Source organism: Acomys minous (assembly GCF_964271855.1).
Source record: "Acomys minous genome assembly, chromosome: 8".
Lineage (NCBI taxonomy): Eukaryota > Metazoa > Chordata > Mammalia > Rodentia > Muridae > Acomys > Acomys minous.
In genome coordinates, this window is record NC_140489.1 from 26,818,174 (window position 1) to 26,839,706 (window position 21,533).

The following is a 21,533-nucleotide window of genomic DNA, read 5'->3' on the forward strand; positions in this document are numbered from 1 at the left end:
CAGCCAGAGCTGTTACACAGAGAAACCCTGTCTCCCAAAAAGAAAAAAAAACTGTAAAAGGTAGACAGGAGAGAGTACTAATAGTAGTTGAATGCATTATGGCTTGCTCTAACTTGCATATTAGCATTATACTTATGATACATTATGCATGTGTGCACACTATGTGTTAGAGTCTCTTGTGTAATAAAGGCTTCAGATGCATACTCAGCTTAGAACTCCTTCGTTGCTCAGACAGTGGAAGTAAGGATGGATGCTTAGAGACTCATGCAACCTGTTCAACATTATTTCAGTAGTAAGAGGGGCTGTCTAAACAAGACATCTATATCACCTCCTCCACAGTTCTGGAAACATCCCAGAAGAGAGGCAGAAGGAATGTAAGAGCCAGAGAATGGCAAGAGTACTGGGAAATGCTGTTTTCTGGATGTGGCATGGCTATTGCACCCACCATGCACCCACAGACCCACAGCAGCAGTGGTTGTTTGCACATGACGGGGCCTGCCAACATTCTGTGGTGGATGGACAGGAGAGGTCAAGAGGCCCCACCCCTCCCTGAGCTGCTGTAGACAGTTCATGGTTGCTGGGAAATGTGAGATGTCTTTCAGGGTGGTGTAGGCACAAGTCAGTCACCCTTGCTTAGGTAAATAACCCCCTGCTTGCTTGTCCAAGTGACTCTAATTATATTCAGTGGGACACACGCGCATGTGCACGCATGCGCATGTACACACACACGCACACCAAGAATGGTTTGGTGGGAGGGAGATTAAGGAGGATAATGCAAGGGTAAACAGTGTGCATTTGATATGAATGAAATTGTGAAAGAAAAACAGTTAATAGTTATTAAAAAGGAGAGGCACTCTCCATTCTTGTTGGAGGATATAATTTGTCAAGATGCTTCAGCAGGTAAAGGCTGCCAGTCTTGAGCTGAAGTAGATCCCTGGGACCTGCATGGTAGAATTGAATTATCCTTCTCCACAGGAGCTATGACATGCATGTGTGTAGGTGTGCACACACACACACACACACACACACACACACACACACACACAAATGTACTTTTAAAATACTTATTTTATTTTTAATTATGTGTCTGTGGGCAGGTGCAGGTGCCTGAAGAGGTCAGGTTGCCCTAGAGACAGAGCTATGGGTTGTCAGTTGTGAGCTGCCTAATGTAGATACTGGGAACTGAACTAGGGTTGTCTAGAAGAGCAAGATTCATTCTTTTTTATTTTTTCAAGACATGGTTTCTCTGTGTAGCCCTGGCTGTCCTGGAACTCACTCTGTAGACCAGGCTGGCCTTACACTCACAGAGATCTGCCTGCCTCTCCCTCCCTGAGTGCTGGGATTAAAGGTGTGTGCCTTCACCAGTCAGTCCGGATTCACTCGACTACTGAGCCATCTCTCCAGCCCCCAAATGTAATAGTAAATTATAGTGTTATAAGGATAATGCCAAAACAGATTTTATTGATCATGTTTGGAATTTATAGAAAGGCAAGCTGAGCTCTTTGAATAGAACCTTCACAGCAGTGCTCATCCTGGGAAGAAGGCCTTGTGAAAATATCAGGAGTGTTGAGACTGTTTTATTTGGGGTTTTTGTTTTTTTTTTTAGTGATTTATTTATTTGTTATATGTACAGCATTCTGTGTGCATGTACATCTGCACACCATAAGAAGGCCCTGGATCTCATTATAGATGGTTGTGAGCCACCATGTGGTTGCTGGGAATTGACCTCAGGACCTTTGGAACAGCAGTCATTTTGCCAGCCCTCCTGTTTCTTGTTTGTGTGTTTGTTTTTGTTTGTCTTGTTTTTTTTTAACTTTCATTTTCTTTTTTTTATTAATTTATTCAGATTACATCTCGATTGTTATCCCTTCACTTGTATCCTCCCATTCCTCCCTCCTTCCCTCTTTCACCCTATTACCCTCCCCTAGGTCTGTGACAGTAGAGGACCTCCTCCCCCACCATATGGTCACAGCCTATCAGGTCTCATCTTGGTAGCTTGCTTATCCTTCCTCTGAGTGCCACTAGACCTCCCCACCAAGGGGAAGTGGTCAAATATAGGAGTCCTCCTGTTATCTTTGCTAGGACAGCAGCTTTCAGCAGTTCCGATGCCCATCCCGTATGCCAGCTGCGCACATCGATGGGGCTCTTTCTATAACATGGGCTAACACCAGCCTCTGCTTCACAGGGGTTCTGGAGAGAAAGGGCTGAGTTGATACATAACAAGAAATGTAAAAGCACCGAGCCCATGGGAAGTGCTCAGTGAGTGTCACAGCATTGCTAGATCTTTTCTTTATGTGAGGTAGGTGCTAGAGCAGTAGTTCTTAACCTTCCTAACACTGCAGGCCTTTACTGTAGTTCCTCATGTCCTGTCTGCCTCACCACAAAATGATTTTTGTTGCTCCTTTACAACTGTAATCCTGCTAACTGTTATGAATCATAGTGTAAATATCTGTGTTTTCCGATGGTCTTAGGAAACCCCTTCGGCTCCCAAAGGGAGCTGAGACCCACAGATTGGGGAATGCTGTGTTAGCGTGTCATGTGTTGTGTCCCCCCCCACCCCCAATCTACACATAAGCTTCCAGTGGAGGTTAAACTAGGGCTGGAGTGGGAAACCCGGCAGAGCCATGAAGCTTACCATGACACACATAAAGCATATTTTTAATGTAAAATAAATGTACTGTGTATGGCTGTTTTGCCTACATGGATGTCTGTACACCGTTTGCATGCCTGGTGCTCTCGGAAGGCAGAAGAATGTGTCCAGTCTCTGGAACCTGAGTTACAGACAGTTGGGAGCCCACACTGGAAACTGTTAACCACTGGGCCATCTCTCCCACCCCTAGAGGACAGTTTTATAACGCTGTAACTCAGTATTTTTAACTCTCCTTTTACTTTTTGCTTTCCTCATCCCAGTGCTGGCTGTCAGGCCCTGGGCTTGTGGGCATGCCAGTCAAGGGCTCTTTCACTGAGCGTCTTCCGCAGCCCTGACCTACCGTTATTTTTCTAGACTCTGATGTGCTAATAGCAGTTCAATATGCTGATATGGGAAATATTCTCCTATATCATTAAGTTAAAAAAAATGTGCTGAGTGCACATCAGGGCTGTACTTTAGCATGGGTGTGTTATTTTAACAAGTGTATTCATTGTGGCCAGAGACATAAGGGGTTTCTAGCGGTGCTTTCCTCTGAGGAATGGGACTGGGCTTGGGGAAAAATGTGAAATCACTTTATTTTATACTCTTACACTCCACTTGAAAGTTTTTATAATGGATTTTTTTATAAGTTTAAAAATAATCTTTGAAAAGGACGAGAAAAATACAGTAACTTGTTTCCATTTTAGTGTTTGCTGAATTCAAACCATCTCCTCTCATCAAGACAAACAAAAGCCAAACCCCTTTGAGAAAGAATAAGCACACAGACTCCAGGCCTGAAGGTGCACAATATGTTTTAGCGTTTTAAATTTTTTTTTTTGTTCAAGACAGAGTTTCTCTGTGTAGCCTTGACTGTCCTGGAACTCAGTTTCCAGACCAGGCTGCGCTCAAACTCACAGAGATCCACCCGCCTCTGCCTCTGGAGTGCAGGGATTAAAGGCCTGTGCCTCCACTGCTGCAGACACCAATACCCCACCCCACCCCACCCCACACACACGACACACACTTCAGGTTTTATGCTTTGACTATACATTTTAATGTACTTACCCACCATGAAAAGAAGAAAATCATGAGAACTGAAACTAGAAAAAGTAAAGCTTGGCCCATCTGCTTAAAAAATTTAAAAAAAAAAATTCTCAAGATTTAGTCTGGGTCTGTGTGTGTCAGTGTGAATATGTACTGTCTGTGCAGGTGCCCTTGGAATATGTGCTGTGTGTCAGGTCCCCCTGACCTGCAGTTACAGTGTCAGGGGTTCTAAAGTGAGGGAACTAAAGTCCCTCACTCTTAACTGCTGAGTCGTCTCTCCCTTTCTCACAATTTTATTTTATTTTATTTTATTTTATTTTATTTTATTTTATTTTATTTTATTTGAGACAGAGTCTCACTGTGTAGACCTGACTCGTTTGTAACTCATTCTGTGAGCCAGGATGGTTTTGAGATTCGCTTGCCTCAGCATGGAATTAAAAGCTTGTATCACCATACCATAGTAGGCAAAGCACCAAATTGGTGGTCGTCCCCCTGCCTCAGGGAGTGCTGTGAATTTAGGCATGAGTCACTCACCATGCCTGGCTTCACCTTACATTAGGTTTTTTTTTTTTCTTTCTCTTTTTTTTTATTAATTTATTCTTGTTACATCTCAATGGTTATTCCATCCCTTGTATCCTCCCATTCTTCCCTCCCTCCCATTTTCCCCTTATTCCCCTCCCTTATGACTGTGCCTGAGGGGGACTTCCTCCCCCTTTATATGCTCATAGGGTATCAAGTCTCTTCTTGGTAGCCTGCTATCCTTCCTCTGAGTGCCACCAGGTCTCCCCCTCCAGGGGACATGGTCAAATATGAGGCACCAGAGTACGTGTGAAAGTCAGACTCCACTCTCCAGTCAACTGTGGAGAACGTCCTGTCCATTGGCTAGATCTGGGTAGGGGTTTGAAGTTTACGGCCTGTATTGTCCTTGACTGGTGCCATAGTTTGAGCGGGACCCCTGGGCCCAAATCTGCCTATCATAATGTTCTTCTTGTAGGTTTCTAGGACCCTCTGGATCCTTCTACTTTGCTATTCTCCCATGCTTCTCTCATCTAGAGTCCCAATAGGATGTTTTCCCCTCTGTCCCAGTTTCCTGGTAAGTGAAGACTTTCATGGGACATGCCCCTTGGGCTAGTATGCAGATATAAGTGAGTATATACCATTTGAGTCTTTCTGCTTCTGGGTTAACTCATTCATTATGATCATTTCTAGCTCAATCTATTTGTCCACAAATTTTGGGAATTCCTTGTTTTTAATAGCTGAGTAGTATTCCATAGTGTATATGTACCACAGTTTCTTTATCCATTCTTCTACTGAGGGACACTTAGGCTGTTTCCATGTTCTGGCTATTATGAATAAGGCTGCTATGAACATGGTTGAGCAAATGTTCTTGTTGTGTGCTGGAGCATCTTCTGGGTATATTCCAAGGAGTGGAACATTAGGTTATTACAGGCTACAATGAAGCTGCTTTTTTTTTTTTTCACTTTTGCCCCACAGATTTCTATCTAATGAAAATATCAGTTCTAGCCAGGCATGGTAGTGCATGCCTTTAATCCAGCACTCGGAGGTAGAGGCAGGCTGATTACTGTGAGTTTGAGTCCAGCCTGCTCTACTGAGTGAGTTCCAAGACAGGAAAGTGTACACAGAGAAACCCTGGAGAGAGAGAGAGAGAGAGAGAGAGAGAGAGAGAGAGAGAGAGAGAGAGAGAGAGAGAAGAAAAAAAGAAAAAAAAGAAAGAAGGATAGATATCAGTTCTGGAAAAGAAAAGCTGTTCCGATTTGAGAAATGGTGTCTTGGCCTTAGGTAATGTGAATGGGTGTTTGTTTAATGGAGTGGTGTCCTGGGGACACTATATGGTCTGGAAATCTGGGCTTTCTATTCAAAAACTGGCTGGACCTGAGCTCTCAGTGTGTTCCTGTGTGACAGAAGACGTGTACCTCCTTCCAAAGAGGTCTTAGGGTTAAATGAGATAAGCGTCTGGCATGGGGAAGGTGCCAAGACTGTGCCCTTGTGTTCACCTTTATCTTCCCTCAGTTCCGAGAGTTGTGTTTGTTTCTGCACCCCCTCTAGTACCCTGACAGACAACTCACACTGTGGTCCCTTTATCTGAGAAAGGCTCTCTCTCGGCATCCCACCCACCAGGCTACCAGCTTACAGCACCTGCATTTATCCTGTGGCTCCCTTCCCAGGTTTCTGTCTCAGTAACGTGTGTCTTACACGGAACACAGTCCACAGGCTGTGGGAGACAGCTGAGCATCCCCTTCCTCTAAATTTGAGTCTACAGGTTATTTCAGAAGTACATTCTGGGTCTCCTGACTCAGGGCTCCTCCAGCTTCTGCCCCAGGGTAGCCATCCAGTTTCCTGTGACTCAGTGTCGATAACCTAAGCACTGCTTAATCAAAGGGGGGGAGGGGGCGGATGGCAGTCTGAAGGTCTATGCTTAAGTACCCTCCTTTTGAAGCAACCTTTGCATTACCTTCTTACAGTCTAATCACCAAGTGTTATTTGCCCGCCTTCTGCACCCAGGCTAAGGCTGACTTAGCTCAGAGTTCAGGAAGTAATAACAAAAGGAATCAGAATGAACTCTCAGCCCAGGCCTCAGAAGAATCTCCCAGTCTGCCTTGCCTCTCCCTCCTCCTGGGTGTGTCTGCCTGGGAAGGCCAGTGAGTGAGTAACCTGCACTTTCCTCGCCCGCCCTCCCCCCCCCCCCCCCCCCCGCCCACCTCATCTTAGCCCTTCCCACCCAGACGAGAGGTCTGAGTGGCAGACAGGCAGACAGGCAGGCAGACAGCTGCGTGTCGGGTTGAAGCACACACGGAGCACATCTCTGCCCGCACCCCACCACCTGGACCCCTCACAGCCACCACCTCCTTGAACCGGGAGGAGCCACAGCCCGGGCCACGGTTCCCAGAGGGAATCTGCTCACCGTGGTAAAGGCTACCTGCAAGAGAATCTCTTCACGGACCTCTCTGGTTGTAGTGCCGGCTTTCCTGTTCGACTGTGCTGAGGTGGGAAAGTTTCTCAGAGGTGTTCTGTTTGGTTAGTTTTTCAGTGGTCCCGAGACAAAGGAATGTCTTTTTTTTTTTTTTTTTCCGGGCACAGTTTATTAGAACTTGTAACCTGATAGCCTGGCTTAAAGCAAAACGTAACACACTCATGACTTCTGATTGGTATAACTTACCCTTTTGGCCTTGGAGAGACCTTCCCTGCCAAATCTTGCCCCTACCTCCCCACCTCCATTTCCCTCCACCTCAGCACCCCCCCCCCCAAAACTGCTCGCCATTCTCAAATAGTTTTTGAGAAAAAACAAACAGCACTAAGGGCGTGTGGGCATTTTGATACATGGGCCCTACTGACTAATTGAAGTGTGCATTTGATTATTTCTATAGCATTAAAGTAAACCAGCGTGACATTTTGTCTGAAAAGCAAAGAGAAAATTGTATTTTAAAGGGGTTTAATGTGGAGAGGTGACAAGAGGTGGTGTTTGGAGGGCAGGGGAAAAGCCTTAAAAGATAAGTGAGTTTAATTAAATTTATGTGAGCATTGAAGTATTAGATTAACTTGGCAACACTCCAAAGGGGTCTGGTATTTGATGTGGCTTCTGTGATATCTAAGGGAGAAAACAGATCTTTGTGTGGCGTGCCAACGACTCTTTGAGGGGAGGGTCGCTAGGCAAATGGAGGGAGCTGGGAAAGAGGTTTCCTGTGCGGTGCACAGGCCAAGGGCTCTCTCTTCCCCTCTCTCTCTCTCTCTCTCTCTCTCTCTCTCAGCTGTGGGTGAGAGTCACTCAGGGCAATCAAGTACTGCCTTGCTAACAGTTGTGCTGAAAACAAGCCATAGAATGCACTGGCGTGTGAAGGGATAAAACGGCTGCCTCTGGTTCCTGGTCCAACCTCAACTTTAATACCTGGGGTGGGGGAGAACAATGTATTAAAGGCAGGATAAAGCAGTGGGTAAGTCGACAAGATCACACTGGTATCGTATATTTGAGACACGCTTTTCTTTCAACAGCCCTGAGGCTTTATCTCATGATTACATTACAGTGGGAAGATGCTGAACTAAGAGACAAAGCAGAACAGAAACTAGGGTAGAAACTGCCCTGAGCTGAGGCAGCAGCAGTGATACCTGTGGCTGTCCGGCTCGTGCCCAGGTGTCTCTCGAATGCATTTTTCTTTGGCATTTTGGTGCAGGCAGCACCGGGCAGGGTTCTGTATAAGGAGCTCACACCTGGGTTTTCAATGAACAGCAGCGAAATCAAAAGAAATGAGGCCCGGTGAGCACTGGAGCAGGAGGTTAGTGTGTGAGAGTGGAGGGGGAGGGGAGCTGGGTGAAAAGCCTCTTCCTGCCCCTCCAGTCTGTAAGAATCCCCCTGCCTCCTGCTGGGAAAGGCAGCAGCTTGTCTTCATTGTCATTATCAGTGTTCTTGAGGGGGGGGGCTAATGCCAGGTGTTTGCTTCCTTATCCAAGTGGCTTCCCCATGACTAATTAAAAGCTGAGAGGAACTGCCTGCCTCCCAGTCGGCCAGCTCTTCATCTTCTGGTCCAAGAATGGCATTTGGTTTGAACCCAAGAGGTTGAGAAGCGGAAGTGAGAAATATTGTGAGGGGGTGGCTTTACCTGGAAACACTCAAGTTTAAGTCTGTGGCTGTCCACATATGCCTGAGAGCCATCCGAGGTCGAGCATGGCAGACACTGAGAGCCGTTCTGGCTCTGTAAGCATTTGTACTTCACTTATGGAAAAATCATATTACTCTCCCTCTCAAACTTGTCTCACTCCCAGATCTGGACAGAATACATTTTGGAATAGTCAATGACCCCTCCCATTGATGCCCTAAGGACTGAGGCTTCTGTCTTAAGAACAAACTGGATGCAATGCTTGCTTGCTTTGGCTTTTCTGAGGCATCTTCATGGTGAATTTACTACCTCCTATTCTGTTGTGTTTTGCACTCTTGGTATTGTAAGCAGTGAGCCTACCCGGCAGGTTGAAAACTGGACTTACGTTAATAAGTCGGAGGCAGGCTATGTACTCTGGGCAGCTTGGTTTTCGGGGAAAGGTATGTGTTCTTCTTCTCAGTTGAAGAATTCCCTCCAAAGAGCCTTCAGGCACTTCCTAGTGGAGCCTACTCTTCTGTTCTAGAATTCTTTCTCCTTCCACCCCATGCTGTCCAGACCTCACAAGTAGGCATTTAAAGCATTTGAGTGGCAGCGGCGAGTGGCATTCTCCAAAAGGTCATCATGGCGATTTTTCTACAGAAAACCAAAACAGAAGCAGTACCTTATTTGTGGGGATGCTGTATAATAACTGCTGCTGAATTTCAGCCGGGCTGCACGCACACATGTTGGAGCCTAGACCAGGAAGAGCAGTTGTAGCTGCAGTCCAGGTAGCTTTTGCATGTCTCCTGCGGGGTGACAGTGGGGCAAAGGCCAATGAAGGATAGGGACAGAAAGAAGCAGCTAGCTAGCGGAGCCAGCCGCCCTTGCCTAAAGTGTAATAACTATCAGCCTGGAGTCTCCAGCAAGCTCCAGTTTTCTGCTTCTCTGGGCTGCTTGCAGCTCTTACGTGCTATATTGTTCACGTACCATTTCTTCTCATGCTCTGGCGCTCGTCATGGTGCGGTTGGACAGGTTCTCCGACAGTGTAGCTGTCTTGTCTGCAACATCATATTTCATCACTGCTCACATCCCAAGCTAGGAAGAGATGTTGCAGACAGGTTTGCTTTGGCCGTATCACATGCCATACACATCTTCAAGTGTCCCCCAAAGACTGATCTACATAGTGCTGGATGCTTACAGATTGCTTTTGTTTGGTGCACGGCTCACTGAGGTCATGAAGATTTTTAAGGTGTGTGCATGCATATGCAAAGCACAGGCAGAAGTAGAGAAATAGGGATGGAACCTTAATGTGAGACCCTTGTATCTTTTTTAGAGGAGAGTCAAAATGATGGTCCTTGCTTAGGAACCACACGGCTGGCAGTGACATTTTTCTCTCATTTTGTATAATAAATTGAAGGGGGAAAAATGGATCTAGTCATTCTCTTTGAATCTATTCCATTGCAACATGATTTTGTGGCTCCTTTTTACCAAGTGGTGCTGTTTGTTTTTCCCAGACTTCCACCAATCTACAGTTGGCTTCATTATGTGCTTTGGCCAGGAGAAATGCAGAAGTAAAAGTGTATGTTCCTTAATCCAGATCCTGGGAGACCTCATATACTTGTGCTTGCTCTCTTGGAATAGATGCTCCCTGACTGGCTGAGAGAAGCTCAGAGACCCACTTCCACCAGCTGCTAGAGCTGTACCAGCCAGCTGTCCAGACACTTCAATGGCCCAACGGAGCTCAGACTAACCTATTCACTCACAGACCAATGACCAATACAAGTGCTTATTGTTTTAAGCCAGAATTATTTAGATTGGTCTGTTAGGTAACTCGCAACTAGCTGATACGTCTGCTCTGCCTGGTCCTGGTTCCTGCACACATTTTTGTATCAGTAACAGAAATGATTTGGTCAGCTCATGGAGTTCTGTTAAATTGGTGTTAGGTAAGGGAGTCCTCAGTTCTCAGGATTGTCACCATTGTCATGATGAGTTTTGACAAAAAAGGCCTGAATCTTCTGCTAGAGTATTTCACCAGATATTTGTTGATGGCTGTGTAGAGCCTGTAGTTTGCAAAGCTCTGGTGATTGGCCAAGGTTAAAAGCTAGTAACTGTGTGGATTTGCCGACCCACTGGATTGTCATTACTGCAAATGCAATGATTTCAGATAGTCAGCAATTAAAGCGAGTAACACTTGGTATTTCAGAATTTGTTACTGATTCTACTTTTAGCTGCAGAAATACCCTTTATTAGTATCTTCAGGGAATGCACGTTGGCCCTGATGCTAGGTGGGGCAAAAAATCGCAGGTGTGGGTTGATAATTAGAATTATATAGTGTTTTCCCTTGCAATCCCTGGAGCTGAGAACAAGGCATGGACTCGTGAGTCTTGGGCATTAAGAAAGTAATAGGACTCCATATTTATGGTGTAATGAAGAAAACCATCAGAGATTTCTTATTTCTATTACATTTTAAGGAAAGGTAAACACTGTTTTAACCCTGACAGGTCAACTGTTAATGTGTTGGGTGTATCAGCTGTTGCCACAAACAACTACAGGCTGGACATGCCTTTAATCCCAGTACTGAGGCAGGCAGAGGTAGAGGCAGGTAGATACCTGTGAGTTTGAGGCCAGTCTTGTCTATACAATGAGTTCCAGGGTACATAGAAAAACCCTGTCTCAAAAAAACAAAACAAAACCAATGTGAACTACAGGATCCCTGAGGCATACAATAATGCCTATTTCTTCAACTATCTGCAGGTTGAAGAGGAACCAGCTAATTCTAGGGAACCACGGAGTTCAGGTGCGGGTAGCTTTGCCACACATGCCCCTCATTCTGTTCCTGGTATCATGTCCTGGCCAGGCCATATTCTTCTCATGGTGATGGCAAGGACAAATACATAAGCCATCTGCAGTGTTCCTTTTCCAGCTTCTAATTGTGTCCTTACACCATCCTATCATGCTACATGGCCAAGTCTCGTGTCAAAGGTCAGGGAACTAGATCTGCTTTCTTAGCATGGGAAACGGCAGTAGGATTATTAAATTAATCTCTCCTTTTGTAGGGGAAGGACATGTGACGGAATCCTACCATTCCCTTCTTTGTGAAGGATCATAGAGCCATCGTGGGAACCCCGAGTAGCCAAGAGACAGACAAGTGTCCGGCTTTAGAGCCAAACTGTTTGCTCCTGGTAGTGTGCAAGTAACACCAGACTGATCAATCTGATGAGATTTCAAAAGAAAGGGATGCTGCAGAGAACTGATTGAAATTGCTATGGGATGTCTCCATTCCCACCCACCCTGTCCTTTAAGTCTCTTGGTTGGCTGTCTCTTCTCCAACTCCAGGAGAGTAGCAATAGGTGGCAGCATTACTTCAGGTCCTGGGACATCCTTTCCTTATCATTTATTGTGTCTGGGTGAAAAGTAACCAGTTTCTATCTCGTCTGGTTCTGGGGTCTTTTCCTAACCCAGCATTGCTGTGGTTGAGATGTTTGGATGAAATGCCCTTTCCTGAGAGCTCAGTCTTCTCTTCCTTAGCTGTAGCCTGAGCCTCCTGTTGAGAGAGGAAATCAGTGTGTTAATATAGGATTGTGGTTCTCAAATAGTCTCCAGTGTGGAAACCACATTGTGCAGTATTACCAAGAACAATAGCTGAGCATTTTCTTTCAGGCCACTAGTCAACAGGCTTTGCTGGTGATCTTTCTGTGTTTTTGCATCTGTGCATTGCATCAGATTTACTCATAGCTCACCACAACTAAGCTGCAAAGGGTCACATCTAGTTGCCAGCTTGGAAAAGCTTTTCTTTTCTTTTCTTTCGAGACTGGGTCTCACTCTGTAGCTCTAGCTGGTATTGAACTCACAGAGACCTGTCTGCCACTGCCTCCCAATACTGGCTTGTTGCACCCCACTCAGACTATTTTTTGAGACAAGGTCTCTCTTGCCTAAATTAAAGCTCTTCCATTTTGGTTAGGCTGTCTGCCAGGGAGCTCCAGAAATCAAAATGTTCCCTTACCCCACCCCCTCCATGCTGGTGTTACATGAATGTGTGACTGAGGCTGGCTGTGTGTGTGTGTGTGTGTGTGTGTGTGTGTGTGTGTGTTTGCTGGGGATTCAAACTCAGGACCTTCTGCTCGCCCAGCAAGCAGTCTTACCCACAAAGCATGCTCCCCATCCCCTCTCTTCCCAGCTCTTGCTTGGCAGTCTGATTGCTGCCGCCTTGTTTCACCAACAGCTTATGAGATAGCATTACCTATTTGCTGCATTTAGCCTCCTGAGAAACTCCACCTCCCTTGTGTCTATGCCCCCACGGGAAATGAGGGAGTTGAGCAAGGGCATGTATTTGATAATATGAGATTTCCATGCCATGTTGTAAGGAAAGAAGTCTGGATTAGACATAGGTCTTTTCTAAGATGTATTTCCCAAAGGCTTTTCATTGGTGTCTTGGCCACAGATGTGAATTGGGGTGTGGGAACTGTTTTAGAGGGCCTGGACACTGCTTCTCTGTGTATTTGTTTCTGTTGCCAGGTACTGTAAATGAGTGACGTTCAGCAATTATGTGCCATGGTTCTCTAGAACCTTTCTAATGCTGTAACCCTTTAGTACAGTGTCTCATGTTCTGGTGACCCCAAACCATAAAATTGTTTTTATTGCTTCTTCATGACTGTAATCTTGCTGCTGTTATAAATCATAATGTAAATATCTCATGTGCAGGATATCTGATATGTGACCTCTGTGAAAGGGTTATTCGGTTCCCCAAAGGGGTCATGACCCACAGGTTGAAAACCACAACACTAACAGATTATGCTATTCCTATTTTATGGAGGGGGAAATTTTTTGATTTAATTAAACAACATATTTAAAGTAATTTATGGGAGGCATGAGAGCATTGAGGCAGAAATTCCTGGTGATGTTGTTTGTCAAATTAACACTTGCAAATTATCAAATCATTGCCCTGGGCCAGAACCTACAGCATCAACTGTAACTACTGAGTTCTCTGATTATCTTGCGTAGATTGTTTTCTGGTGATGCCTTTACTTTACTGGTGCTGCATAACGTGCTGTGGTTTTAGCAGTAACTTAATATCCGCTGCCACCTTCATGCTTAATACCCAGGGCTGTGCCTGGCTTGTTTTCTATGAAAACGCAGGACCCACACAAGGATGTGTAAATCAGTGTGCATTCCGTGGGTGACAGAATGATTAGATAGATGCAAAGAGGAGCTCGTCCAGCACCGAGGGAAACAGGGTTCTTCCAAGTATGTCTGCCCCTGAAAAGGGGTGAGGAAGGGTTAACGTTCTCTCTAGGAGCTGGAGGGATTTGGATTTGGATCTCTGCAGAGCTGCTTGAATCACATTCTTCCTGCTACTATAGCAACAGGTCCAGTATTCTGCCTGCTTTGTCGCCTGCCCGCCTACTGGAAATGCCTGAGTGAGGGGGTTAACCTCCATGTCTGGGGACAGCTGCTTTCTGCCATGTTTCAACGAAGCAACTCTTTGAAGAAGCAAAGGCCTTAATGTAAACCTAGAGCTAGGAGTCATGGGCAGGCAGGGAGAAATCTTACTTTGTCCCTTGAAGAGGCCTGAGGTGGGGAAGGAGTGGAGGTTAAGGTGTTGTTAATAGAACCCTTCCCTCCATTTTTGATGAGGCATTTCTTTTGAGAGGCATCTCACGGCTGCGTTTGGAAAACTTTTATTCTTTTTTGCTAACATACAGAAATAGACAAAGCCCCTGATTTAAGCGCTGTTGAGTTTGTGGGTGCCAGAATGGACCAAGGTGTGGCTTGTTTCTCTGCATTTATCAGACCTTCTGACTAATATGCTGCCTTGTTTACTGACAAGAGCTAAAAAAAAGAATGAAAAATGGAGGGGTTCTCTCTTCGTGTATGAGGGGTGCTGTAATGGGAATGTTGGGGAGAAAGGGCAGTGAGTGGTATTGACTCAGGGGAGGTTTCACAAACACTTTAAAATGCCCAGCCTGTTATAACTCAGGGCTGCAGCTCAGGGTCTCTGTTGGGGTCAAGGAAAGCTCAGGTGTGGGAACAATCAGGCTTTGGCACTAATTGTAGTTCTTTCTGGGATAATGAATAAAATTAGTAACCCTTAATCTAAAAAAAAAAAAAAAAAAAGGCCAGGCGTGGTGGCTCATGCCTTTAATCCCAGCATTTGGGAGGCAGAGCAGGGCAGATCACTGTGCATTCAAGGCCAATCTGGTCTACAAACTGAGTCCAGGACAGCCAAGGCTACACAGAGAAACCCTGTCTTGGAAAACTCCTCCACACCAAAAAACAACAAAACAAAACAAAACTGTGACTTTCCTTTATGTCTATGTACCACATGTGTGCCTGGTGCCGGAGAGGTCAGAAGTGGGCATGGGATTCCCTCAGACTGGAGTTACAGATGGTTATGAGCTGGGAATTGAACCCAGGTCCTCTGGAAGAGCAGCAAAATATGAACTTTAACAATCATTTTGGTTTAATTGTTCTTATTACACATTACAACTTAGTTTTCACTTTGCTGGCAGATGTGCATGCAGAGAAATCTGCCAGGTTCATTTTCTGTATCTGGTTTACAAATGCATGCTGATTAAAAACAAAAAACAAAAAACAAAATTCAGCATGTTGAGCCTTCCTTTAGAAAGGGCACTGGATTTTGGGTTTTATTATAAAAAGTGCACTTTTAGGGCAGGGGAGGGGCTTTAGTGGTTGATCACTTACAGAGTTATGAGCAAGGCCGTGGGCTTAGTTCCCACTACTCCTCCCCACCAAAAATTTCATTTGAACTATTTTTAATACTAAAACCACAATATACCATTTCAAAGCAGTCCAAACTTACCATCTTTTTTATACGTTTCCCGGTCTCACCATTGCAGCCTTGAATTCCCTGGATTCCCTTAAACTGCCATGCTCAGCCATGTGGCTTCTCCTAGCCAGTAGTGACCTTAGCAGTTGATGTGGGGGATTTTAATTCATATATATTTAATATATATATATATACACACACACATATATAGTGAGAGACTTGAAAGTGCATGCCTTTAATCCCAGCACTTGGGAGGCAGAGGGAGGTAGATCTCGAGTTCCAGGCCAAAAGTTTGTAATGATTTTTTTCTTTTTTTAATGTCATGTGGCAGGGGAGTGTATGCGTCTGATTTGCTCACTGCTCACCTCTGTAGAGCCACTCAGTGGAAGTGAGGTGAATCGCTGCATGCACATGGCTTTATGGAAGTCCACATGAATCTATCAGCCACAGTCCTCAAAGGTCTTGTGATTTGCTTTCTCTTCTGCTTTCCGTGTCTTTTACCTCCCTTATCTCAGAGAAGCTTCTGGATTCCCATCACTGATCTGACCATTAGGCAGATTTCCAGTGTCCTTGACTAGACCAAAAGGCCTTTTGGGCCAGAATCTATGAAATGGGGTGAGGCCTTTGATGATCACACAAGAATATCAGAGTGGAAAAGGTGGTGAGAAGGAGGTGAAGAAACATGGGACTGAGCCTCGGTAGTTAGGTGCCAGCAGGGCCCATCTTTTTTAAATAAGCAGAATTCTTTAGGAAACTATTGAGTTTGCTACCAAAGGATGATTATATATGTAAAACAAAACAAACCGAAAAGTAGAAACAACCAGAAAAGTTTCTCTGTTTTCAAAAGAATTGGCAGGTTTGTGTAACTCAGTGCAGTTATGGTAAATACAAAACAATGATGTGTGAAATCCTAGTTACTCCTTCCCAATTGCACCTAAAACCAGAAACAGAACAAAACAACAAAAGAAACTAAGGGACCATTTAGAGCCCTTAATAAGCCCCAAGGTTTGTCTGAATGCCTGAAAGGAAGAGTGAGAAAGAGCCCCTTAGGTTTGGGGTGGGATGGACTATTATGCTCCAGGAAGAGGAATCTTAGAGGGCTTCAGAAGATTCCACTCCTTTGGTGCCTGTGAGTCTTCCATTTCAGAGGAAGTACCCTAGGGGGGAAACTAGGCTTCAGCCAAAAGCCTGAAATCTCTAGGCTCTTAAAGCCCAGGCATTTTTCCATTTAAGAACAAGCCTAGATAAGAGTTAGGGCAGGTAAAACTGGTTGTTTCTCTTTTTGGTCCTCTCGCTAAAGAGGTCTAAGGACAGAGTTAGTTTTCTGAATGGATGTTGCCAGCACCCCATGGCATAGAAATGCCCATAGCCTGCCTACCTTTGAGGTTGGTACCACCCACACTAAACAGATAAAGTACTAGGCAGGTTCCCGTCTTCCCTAACCCACTTCAGGAAGGAAGGGAAGAATGACAAACCCATAATCTCTCTTCCTTATAGAAAGGAAGGAATTTCAGCCAAGAATGCAAGGTGTGCCTGGTGGCCTTTACACCTAGCTGCACAGATGCTGCACACAAGCACACAGCTTATTTACTTAGGTAGAGGCAGTGTGGTGTCATGTTGGCCAAAGACCAGGAAATAATTGAGGTGACAAGCAGCCAGGTCATAAGGCACATAACCCTTCCCAAGTCCTATGGCTGCTCCTTCCTTCACAGAAGCAGAGGCAGTGCAGGAGGTCATGGTGCTGTTCTGTCTGATGCCCCTCGGCCACTTCCAGAGAAGGTCTGCTATAAACACACTCTCTGGCCTTTCTCGTGATCTGCCTGTTTGTGAACTTAGTCAGGAAAACCTGTAATGAGGCAAATTCATTTCCTTTTTGATGGAAAAATCCTTTTACAGCTCAGCTGTACCATTTCCTAACTGTACAACTAGCAGCTCTGTCACTTAACTTCTCTGTACCTCATCACATTTCATCTTCTTTCAAATTCGTAGCAGTATCTCTTATTGGAGAAGCAAATATCTTTTTTTTTTTTTTTTGGCGCAATGAGTGGCATATGGTATTAATTTTGTTGTTGTTGGTTGGTTGGTTGGTTGGTTTGGAGCTTTGGTTTTCAAGACAGGGTTTCTCTGAGTGGCCCTGGCTTTCCTGGAACTCACTCTGTAGACCAGGCTGACCTCAAACTCCTGCCTCTTCTCCTGCGTACTGGAATTAAAAGATCACCAGCTGTTAATTTTTTGTTTTTAATAGATATTTCTGAGAGACAGCCTTTTCTCTTTTGGCCATTTCCAACTGGAAACATCTCTTCATACTTGACATTTCTTTGTATCGGGATTGTATTGGAACACGGCAAAGGGAAGAGGAGAGCTAAGGAGAGCAGGCATCGGGGGTGTTGGAAACCTAAGCCCCAAAATCCCACGGTGTCATTGCTCTTGTGTTATGCTGTACAGCTTGAATACCCACGATGGCCTGTATAATATGAGATACAATCTTCCAGGAAGTGAATCTAGGTTCTAGGCTAACTGTCTTCCCTTCTCCAAGTCCTCATGTGCTTGCTCTTTAGCACAGATCCCAGCCCAAACCTGCCATGTTGAACAGATGAAGAAGTAAAGAAAGCAGATGAATGTTGCCAGAGGACTGACTTCATGCTAGAAGCAGATAGGCAGTCACAGAACCACTTGGCACTTACAGGAAATGCCTCTTTAAAAGTCGAGGAGCAGAGCCAGAGTGGAACTTTCACAGGCATCTGACTTCGAAGGATTCCCAGGCCTGAGAGAAAGGGATATGATTCACAGGACCTGGAAAGAGGGCGCAGAGGAGAGGAAGCAGGAGCTTTCCTGTGGTCTCCACTATGAAAAGGCTGACAGCATATTGCAGATGGTCCAGAACCTTCTCCATCTCTAGTCCTCTAGCCCACAAACCAGGAGCACTCACAGAGCATTAGTGCAATGTTTTATACAATGTACATACCCTGGGGACCTAGCACACAGTAGCTGTTAGCTGTCATTAACTTATGCATAACTCCTGGAAACCAATGAGACTTCTCCGTGCTGTGTAACACAGACTTTCCTACTGTTGCTGATGTTACCACCTCTCTGATTTTGGTCACAGTGAGCTGGTAGAAGTTGCTTGTGCTGGCCCATCCTGAGGGTCTGTGGACACTGTCATTGCCGTGACAATGGGCGAAAGAGACAAAACGTGATAGTAGGCAGGCAGGTGTGATGATGGGCAGGCAGCTGTCTTTGTAGTGCCTGCAGGATGGCACCGAATAAATACGCTAACATGAATTCATATTTTGTTGTTATTTGTTTATCACTTGTGCCTCATCCAAACTGTGTGAATTTTTAAAAATACTTTCTAATAATGGGTAGCTTGCATGGTTGCATTTCATAATAAAAAGAAGAGTGGATATGGGTCTTATGAATATTCAGCCTGTAACTACTACAAGATCATCTGAGCCACCTCCCGTACTTTAAAATGTAGAGTTGAGGGTTTAGGGTACTAAGTGAATTCTGTAGCAAAAGGGCAGAGCTTTAGGGACCTATGCTCCCAGTCTCTTGGCCTGTTACTTCCCTATTATTAACAGAGCATAAACAATTGCAGAGCCAATGTCCTGAGCTCTAAGGATGATGACCTGTGTGGGGGATTCTCAGATAACACCACCTCTGACCGAGTCTCTTCCTGTCTTTGGCACTTACCTCTGACTCTCCATAGGAAAACCCATCTGTCTGTTTTCAAAAAGACAGTAATGAGAAAATTAATAGGTCCTGTTTTTCCCACTGAGGGATTCCCACAGATTGTGTGACCCTGAGTACACAGCCATGATTGAAATGGTACAATTCTTGATCTCCTTTAAGGTCCAACAATTTAATTTGTAAGACTGCTACATAGTAACACTTCATTCTTTGCCTTGCCAGTCCAAGAAAGGGTTAGGTCTGAGGGCACACAACCTGGGCAATCTGCTAAGTATCTTTAAAAAAATTCTCTTAACTAAGTAGCACTCCAAGCTTATATAGATTTTAAAAAAGAAAGTAAAAGGCTAAAGAGGTAAGATCGTGCAGCAGTTAAGGACACTGGCTGCTTTTCCAGAGGCCCTGGGTTCAAGTCCAGTATCTGCACGGTTGCTTACAACTGTAACACAGTTCCAGAGGCTTCAAGTCCTTCTGGCCCCCACGTCAATTATGCCCTTGATACACAAACATGCAGGCAGGCAAAGCGCCCACACACATACTAAATTAAAAATAAATAAAAAAGAAGGCATAAAGAAGTATTTGAAGAAACACCGTCCTTTAAGTTATAGGAATTAATGAAGATTCAGCAAATTCTAGAACTTTCTAGACTAGCCTAAATGTTAATCTGTAATTGAGATCCAGTATTTGGTATTCCCTTCTTTGTTTAAAGCCAATAATAATTACTGTAGCAACATCTCAGTCAAGCAGCAGCATGTGCCAGATAGTGTGATAAGTATTTCTCCTGTTAGCTCATTTAATTTCCCTACTACTGAGGAATAAATATGAATTTTTCTCGTTTTACTGATAAAGAGAACCAGAGTCAAAGTTATTTGATCTAGGGGACATTTGACAATCTATTTCCAGTTCCATAAAAGCAGAGCAGGCAAACACCAGGGAGAGGTTGTATAGATGGTTCTCTTATTAGGTCAGCCCATTCTACCTGGCTGGCACTGTCAGCAGCCACCTCTGGAGTGTGAAGACACAAAGGCACATTGTCCCTACTCTCCCGAACACCTTACATTTCTACATAGCACCATGTCTGGGCATGTCTGTTCCTTAGGACTATCTGTTTTCTCCGTTCACTCTTTTATTCTTTTCCTCTTCTGAAAAAGTACCCCCCCCCCCCCCCCCGCTGACTCCCTCTACAGCCCATGAGATATGAGGCTCAGAAGCTGTTAAGACACCAAGAAGAATCCTTGTGACTCAGTGCCCTACTGTTAGCTCATGGGTGCTGTGACTATGATTTGTCAGCTCAGAGTACTAGAAATAAATTCTAGGTCTGAGCTGGCTTGCACAAATCCAGAGAAAATAAAAGTCTTGATGGTGATTAATGACTATAATAATGGTTAAACCTTATAAATTTCTTTTTGGAAAATTTTTTTCTGAACCAATTTATAGTCAATCGACAGAAGCCATTCTTCCTTACAGTAATAAAATCAAAGATATAATAGCTCCAGATATGTCATCCTACTTATTAATCTCACCCATGCCATACATATTAATCTTTTGGGATGCATTAGGAAATTGAAGCCAAGCTTCATTGAGAGACACCAGTCAAAAGACAGCAGGATCCAGATCTCTACAAGGCGCTGTGTTGCCCCTTTAAAAACAGAAGCTTGCTCACCAGCTTTAATTCTGACTGTTTTGAAAAATTATGCGCAGTCAGTGCCAGGAGATGAAGCGTTCCTATCACTTGGGCAGGCTGAAGACAACATTGGCACTCTGAGAGCACTTCCAGAGAGAGGCAGTCAAGGGATGCCTCATACTCTACTTGCCTCTGTCAGTGTTGCTTACCTCCTGCAGCTTTGTCCATCTCCCTCGTTAGTGCTGGCCCCAGAAGATTGGAGTGAGTGCTCACTGAGATGATCTCCTACCACCTTCCCAGTTATAATGGAGCCTCATAGGTGGGTGCCTCCCCATGCCTGCTAGCTAATATTTAGAACTCCTTTAAACTACCTAATTGCTGTTTGCCCTTCCATTTCAATAAATCAGTGCATGTTATGATAGCCACCAGCTGAGAAGATAATAACTACGATACGATAATAACTGCAGGGCTTGCCTTTGCTGGTGCTCATTCAAGGGTTAGAGTTCCGTTGTACTTGAACTTTATTGGAGATGTCCAGTGTTAGCAAGATTTCGCCTTTGTTCTTTGCCCTAGAGACTAGTGGTGAGAACACACTACTATTTCTCCTGGGTGTATCAGACGCCTATTTATTAAACTCATCCTGCTGTAATCATGGACAGATAAGATTGAATTTCTTGACGGTGAACTGTCTGTCCATACAGTGTGATTGTTCAGGTTGTGCTCAGTATTATTGTGGTTTGAGTGTAGAATGACTCCTCTAGGTTCGTGTATTGGAGCCTGTAATCAACTGTTTGAGCAGGTTGTGGAACCATTAAGTGGAGGAAGCCATGCTGGAGGAGATGGGTCCCTGAGGGTGAAGCACAAGCCTTCAAGTTGTAGAACCCCATCCTACTTCTTTGCCAGCTTTCTGCTTCCTGACTACCAAGACAATGTGACCTCACACTCAGCCATGATACCTTCCCCATTATGATCATCTGTGTCGTGGTTCTTAACCTACCGGTCACGGCCCCTTTAAAAACCCTCTCACAGGGGTCACATATCAGATATCCTGCATATCAAATATTTACATTACAACTCATAACAATAGTAAAATTACAGTTATAATGTAGCAACAAAAATAGTCTCATGGTCACCACACATGAGGGAGGAACTGTATTAAAGGGCTGCAGCATT

General features: G+C 44.6%; 1 protein-coding gene across 3 annotated transcripts in view; it reads left to right on the plus strand.

Moving 5' to 3' along the window:
* Positions 1 to 21,533, plus strand: part of STON2 (stonin 2) — a 150,372-nt gene that overhangs the window by 90,673 nt on the left and 38,166 nt on the right. Inside the window, exon 1 of one of the 3 annotated variants that reach the window (XM_084791581.1) lies at positions 6,405 to 6,678. The exons of the other annotated variants lie outside the window; for them this stretch is intronic. The gene's annotated coding sequence lies outside the window, so the exon portion shown is untranslated. Of the gene's footprint in view, positions 1 to 6,404; positions 6,679 to 21,533 lie in introns of those variants that run through there. 3 annotated transcript variants of the gene reach the window in all.